Genomic DNA, 6,602 nt, shown 5'->3' on the forward strand with positions numbered 1-6,602 from the left:
TCAGATGTAAAAGAAGTTAATAAAAGTATTGATCAATGAAATTATTTCCAATGGTCAGTGAAATTGGTTGAAGTTTCAGACACTGTTGCGGAAGTTCTCACATACAATTGCTGTTTATTGTGCAAGTAATACTGAAACTAACTAAAGTGCTTGCATAGATTTCTGCATCTTGGAGGAAAAAATGGAACATTAGTGGAAACAAATTATGTATATATTGATACTGTAAAATTTGGGAGGTTTCAAAGAGCCAGCAGAAAATAGGGTGGCACTGATATCAGTTGCATATTTACTTTTCCAGACCATTATATCTGAAAAGTACAAAAAGCATTTCATCTACACCATCAGCTTCTTACAAAAATAACTGAGGCTCATCTCAGTTATTTTTGTAATATAGTATGTACGTATTAGTAAAAGATGCTGTGAATGTAATTTGCTGTACAAGATAATAGACATGAGTGTTGTGAGGATTTCTAAATATATGTTTGAACAATTATGTACAAAACATTCCTTCAAATTCATTTGAAAGTAATGAGGAAACGAAACTGAAAAAATTCAAGAATCAGTAAAAAGCAACTTTTTTTTTCAGTATTTGGATGATATTTTCTTAATGCTATGTTTAAAATCACAATTTTTAAACTGTTTGTTTTAAGTATACATTTATACTTCTTGCAGGGTTAAAGTGGCCTTAAATTATAAATAATGAAATTTTGTCATTGTACATTACTTATATAAAGAGAAACATAAAGTGACATAGTATGATAAGTTAGGTTTGTAAAGGTAATTTAAATATTTTCATTGTGCAAGACTTGTATGTTTAAGAATTCAATCCTGGTGTTATTTATCGTATAAAACATCACAATTCAAATAAAAGTACTATTTTGTGGTATAATTCCATTATAGGGGCCGTAGCAAATTGCAGTGAAAATATATGCGCAAAATCTAGCGAAAGCGGCGATTTCACACCACGTAAATTCAAAAGTCGTTAATTCGGACACCCATAATCCGGAATAATCTATAATCCGGACTTCAAAGCTACAAATTTACTGCGCATGCGTCGCGTTGAAGCATGCGCGTAAGACCTTTACGGCTGCGAATACGCGTGTCCGCATACCCAAAATACGTTTACGCATACGCGTTTAATGTATAACGGACGGTATAAGCTAAGCTAAAGTTATCTAATTCAGTTAATGTTGCAGATTGCGTTGTTTCTTAATCTTCGAATTGGATCCGGCTCATTATTTTTTTCAGACTGTTAGAGCAATTTTATAAAAGTAAGCTTGAACTTTCGATTATGTCAAATAGAATTTCCGATATATATTTACTAATATGTAAAGCATCTACAAAGTGAAAGTATGTTTCGAAGTCCATTAAACAAAAAGTGGAATTGCTGCAAAAAATGGATAAAGGCATATCCTCTGTTTATCTAACCATTCCGAAATCTGTTTATCAATTTCACGCTCATCTGCGGCGGGGGGACGCCGCGGCGGGCAATGAACTGGAAGTAGATCTGTCAGCACTATCCTTATCTTCAGGGCAGATGTTTTTATTTTATTTGGCTTATAATTCCTTACTAAATGTAGTATTTCATCTCGATGTACTCAGTCTTTGATATGATTTAAATCAAATTCCTCGTCATTATACCTCGCTTCCGATAGCGAAGAAAGTAAAGTAAACAAATAAATAGTAAGCTTTTTTTTTTGCAAATTTTGATACCCTTTAGATCATAATTGTTCTTTATTTCATAAATTACGGTTTCACATTTTTAATTTTATAATTTCTGCATACCATCTTACCAGATTTAAACTGACGATCTATAATCCGGAAAAATCGATAATCCGGAATCGCCGAAGTCCCGACGAGTCCAGATTAACGACTTTTGACTGTAGTTCTATATTTGTAAGTCACCGCCCACACGATATATTGATTAGGGAAGCTGAGTGCGATACCGCAAGGCCTGGGCTCGAATTCCGGAGAAGGCATGGTTATAACTGCCGGTTTCTTCATAGATTTTTCCGCACACCCCTATTGGTTTATTAGGTGCCTCCATAATAAAGTGACCACCACCTAGCCTTAGTTGTGGCCAAGCTGAAGGCCCGCCGTTGGGGGGAGGGGGAATATTTGTAAGTCGCCATTGAAATAGTGGTTTATTTTGTTAATTCTTTTTTGATAATGATATGGATCTAATAATTTGGGATTGCCCAATGACAAAATGTCTGCAATAGAATTTTTTCAAAGAAAAGACATCATTCATTATAGAATATTATGATCGAAAAACCACGAGATGAAATTATGCTTTAGCGGTAACTCAATAGCGAAATGGAGGTGCAGGACCTTTATTTTGAAGAAAGGATTAAGAAGTCAGATATTGGTTCGAAGGGGCGAAAATCCCCTTCCTTATAACTGATAGGCAGGCTCACCTATTTTTTGGTATCAAGAGATGACATCTATTGAATTTTGTGAACTCCAACTGAAGATGAACCACAACACAACTGTAGACTGGAAGATATGCGTGAGGTGTGTGCCATAGCTTTAACCCCTTAACTGCCGCGGGCGTATATATACGCCTTGCTCAGCCGATGCGTTAACTGCCACAGGCGTATATATACGTCCTTCCAAACTGCTATCATTTGCTTTGCGCTGCTACATCTAAAATTATTCGCAAAGTTAACGCATCGGCTGCGCATCTGGGGCAGTTAACGCATCGGCTGAGCAAGGCGTATATATACGCCCGCGGCAGTTAAGGGGTTAATTTCTCAGTCTAAGTTGAAATTCGGCGGATGTGGAACAAATTATGAAGCAGACGAAAGCATTTCAGTAGAAGCAAGAGTAACGTTGGACGTGTTCTTCTGCCACAATGGGTTTTCGGTGAATTGTGCAGAGAATCAAAAGAATGTTTTAGTCGCTATTCCAGATCGATCGGTGAAAACCTTATGGAACATCTTAAAGGTTTGGTTTGGTTTATGTGATTAGAGCAAAGCCTCGAGGGCTATCTCCCTAAGGGGAGTGATGCCTACGTGGATTACTTTGTAAGGGAAACTGGCTTGTATACACGTTACATATAGGGAAAACCATGAAACAGTCCATACAGCCAGCCAGTTCGCGGGATTCAAACCTCAGACCGAACTACCAGTGTTCAGGGACTTTATCGCTCGGCCACTGATGTTTGAACATTATAAAGGAAAATGTCACAAAAGGAAGCATTATTTATACTGACTGCTAGAAATCATATAAGTTGGATGAACAGCGATATGCCGGCGTTGAACATTTTGCTGTCAACCATAACTAGAATTTTGTGCACCCCGAAACGGGGGTCATACGCAAACAATACAGCGACTGTGGGGCAGTGCTAAATGGCGTAATAAACGCCATCGGGGCACATTTCAATTCTTATTTGTCCGAGTTTATGTATAGACATTTGCACCAAAAAAAAAAACTGAAATTTTTTCTGCGATGTTGCAGGATCTTAAAAATTTTACGTCTCCCGTTTAATTTCACTTATTTTTAACATTTTTTTAAATAAATTAAATTAACAAAAAAGTGTAATATGTGAAACTAACCTTCCATCAACTTAAATTAATAATCTTAGATAGTTAATTACAATAATGCTTTCTTACAGTTACATTTAGCCGTTTGTTTATATTAAATTATAATAATAAAGTACATTATATGAAAGTAAACTTTCATCTAAATTAAAATAATACTCTTAGACAGTTATTTTTTGTTACTATGCTTTTCTTAAGGTTACCATAATTATTTTGGCATCAACAATAGTTTTGGCGATTTTTTGCGGTCCCTATAACGGAAATGTACCTTATTTTTAAATGAAAATCTAGTTATTTAAGTCCTTTGTATCTATAAAAATACATACTGCACTTATTTACTTAAGTCATAAGGCCCTTTTCAAAAGTTTATGTCTAATTTAAAATAATTAGGTAATGTCAACTTAATCATATATATAATTATTGTAAAATTGTGGTGTTTAAAATGCTTTTCGCTACTGAAAAAGAGTGCTTTTGTTATAACTTTATAGAATTAAAAATCCCTCAAAGTAGTATATTTATACTAATTCAGAAGTCAAACAACAAAAATCAGCGCTATATTTTCAAAATTTTCACAGGACTAATTTCGATGGTTTTACCAAACCACCATCCTCAGCTGCAAAACCGGGGGAAAAAAAAATATCCATGACGACTATCTGGCCACCTTTGATAAGAACACTTACATCGATGGTGTCACTAAACTCTTAAACGGAGGACCATATAATCCGATGCCTAAAGATCCCTCACCTTCGGACTTGTCAAAAATAAAAACTGCGATCAAATCTTCACAAATCATTTCAAGCAACTTAAAACATTCGCTTATCCCATCTGTTGCGAATTGTGCCCAAAATTCATAAAAGTGGTATTCCTTTCCGCCCTATTGTATCAAATTTAGGTACTGCCTCGTATCCATTAGCTAAATATTTAGTTTCTAGATTTTCAACTCTATTAGACAATAACATTTACACCATAAAAAATTCAATAGAGTTTGTAAAAAAGGTTAAAAGCATTTCTCCTAGAAATTTACTCATGGTTTCTTTTGATGTAAAATCATTATTCACCAATGTTCCAGTGGAGAGTGCATTAAGATGTCTAGAAACCAGACTTCGCGAAGTTCATTTCTCTTGCATCGAAATTGATGAGCTAATTTCTCTCACTCAACTCTCTTTGAAACAAACTCATTTTGTTTTTCAAAATAAATATTACAAGCAAACTGAGGGATTAGCCATGGGAAGCCCCCTCAGTCCCATCCTGGCTGATATCTACATGCATTATTATGAATCAAAATTGTTTGAAACTTTAAACTTCCCGGCATGGTTCCGCTACGTAGACGATACTTTTACCCTGTTTGAAGGTAATAAAGATGATTTAAATAAAGTTCTTTCAACAATGAATTCTATTGATCCTGCTATTCAGTTCACTTTTGAACTTGAGACTTGCAATTCTCTTCCGTTTCTCGACATTCTGGTCACACGTAGCACATCCAACTTCAGTACTACGGTTTACCGTAAACCTTCATCGGTTTGCCTTCCACCACACTTTAAATCATGTCATCCGACTAAACAAAAGTTAGCTTCATTTTATTCCTGTTTTCCGTGCTCTTCAAGTTTGCTCCTCCAAACTAGCCCTTGATGAAGAACTAAATTATTTAAAAGCAATAGCTATTGATAGGGGCTTTTCACCCAACATTATTAATCAAGCAGTTAAAAAATTCTCATCTCAACACACTAAAAGGCACACTCTTGTTTTAGGAGATTATAAAAATTCTGTTGTCATTTCCTTCTTTCCATCAATTAGCTATAAAGTTGCACATATTTTGCAGAAATTTAACTTTCGGGTAGTTTATTCTCCTATCAATAAAATTTCGAGTTCCATACTCAAGGACCCCATTCCGGATATGAATTTTTGGGGTATTTATAGGATTTCTTGCCAGTGTGGTTTAATTTACAGTGGCCAAACTAAGAGAGCCTTAAAATTTCGCGTCAAGGAACATGAGGCATATGTTAGAAAAAAGGAAACACAGAAGTCTTCTGTTGCTCAACATTGTTGGTCCGAAAATCACATTTTCAATTTTTCTGCTGCTAAAATTATTCAAAAAACATCTTCCATTGGAGAACTGGATTTTCTAGAGGCATTTCACAGTCAAAAAAATCTTTCTGTTCTTGTTAACGATTTTAATTTCAATCCATCTTTGCCTTTGGCCTTTAAAGAAATTATGTTTTACTTCTGGTTTCACCAACAGATGGCGCCACTTGCTTATTCTTGTCCAGACTTTCTTATCTTATCTAATCATTATTTCCTATCTTGTTCATTTGCGGTTTTGCAGCTGAGGATGGTGGTTCGGTAAAGCCATCGAAACTAGTCCTGTGAAAATTTTGAAAATATAACGCTGATTTTTGTAGTTTGAGCTCTGAATTAGTATTTATTCGGCGTTTTATTGTGTCTTAATTAGTATATTTATAGTTTAAAATAATAAATTAATAAAAATTTATTTAGTTACATTTGTAAAAATTTATTTAGTTACATGATGTTTCTAAGAGTAAAGTAAAAAAAAAAAAAAAAAAAAGATTGCTTGCTTACTTATATTCATGAAGATATATTTCTAATACAAGTAATAATAACTTTTGAAAAATGTTTCATGATTCGGGTGAAATCTGGATATAAGGACCTTTATAGCAGTCGAAACAATGTCGTTTCTTTTCAAATTGTATGTGCCATGTTCAAATGCATGATTTATGTGAATTCAACCACAAATTTGATTCTGCTTTGATCTGAGTGTTTGAAGATTTTTTTGCTGTATTGAAGAAAATTTTTTGAAAACTAGTTAATGGCATTAAGGTTCTTTAAATTAGTGTGTTCAAGATTCCGCGTATGTGAATCTATTCATGCACATTATATTTCTGAGAATAAAATCAGAAAACTGTTATCCTCCTTATTTATAAATATGTTGGTAATTTCAAATGTAGGTAATAATGGAACTCTGATGTAAATAGAATTATTATAAAAAATGTTGTATGATTCTGACAAAATTTGAATGTAAAGGGTTTTTATATCATTTGACAC

This window comes from Stegodyphus dumicola, chromosome 11, assembly GCF_044657685.1.
Source record: "Stegodyphus dumicola isolate Sdum_Otavi_A_Nest chromosome 11, ASM4465768v1".
Taxonomy (NCBI): domain Eukaryota; kingdom Metazoa; phylum Arthropoda; class Arachnida; order Araneae; family Eresidae; genus Stegodyphus; species Stegodyphus dumicola.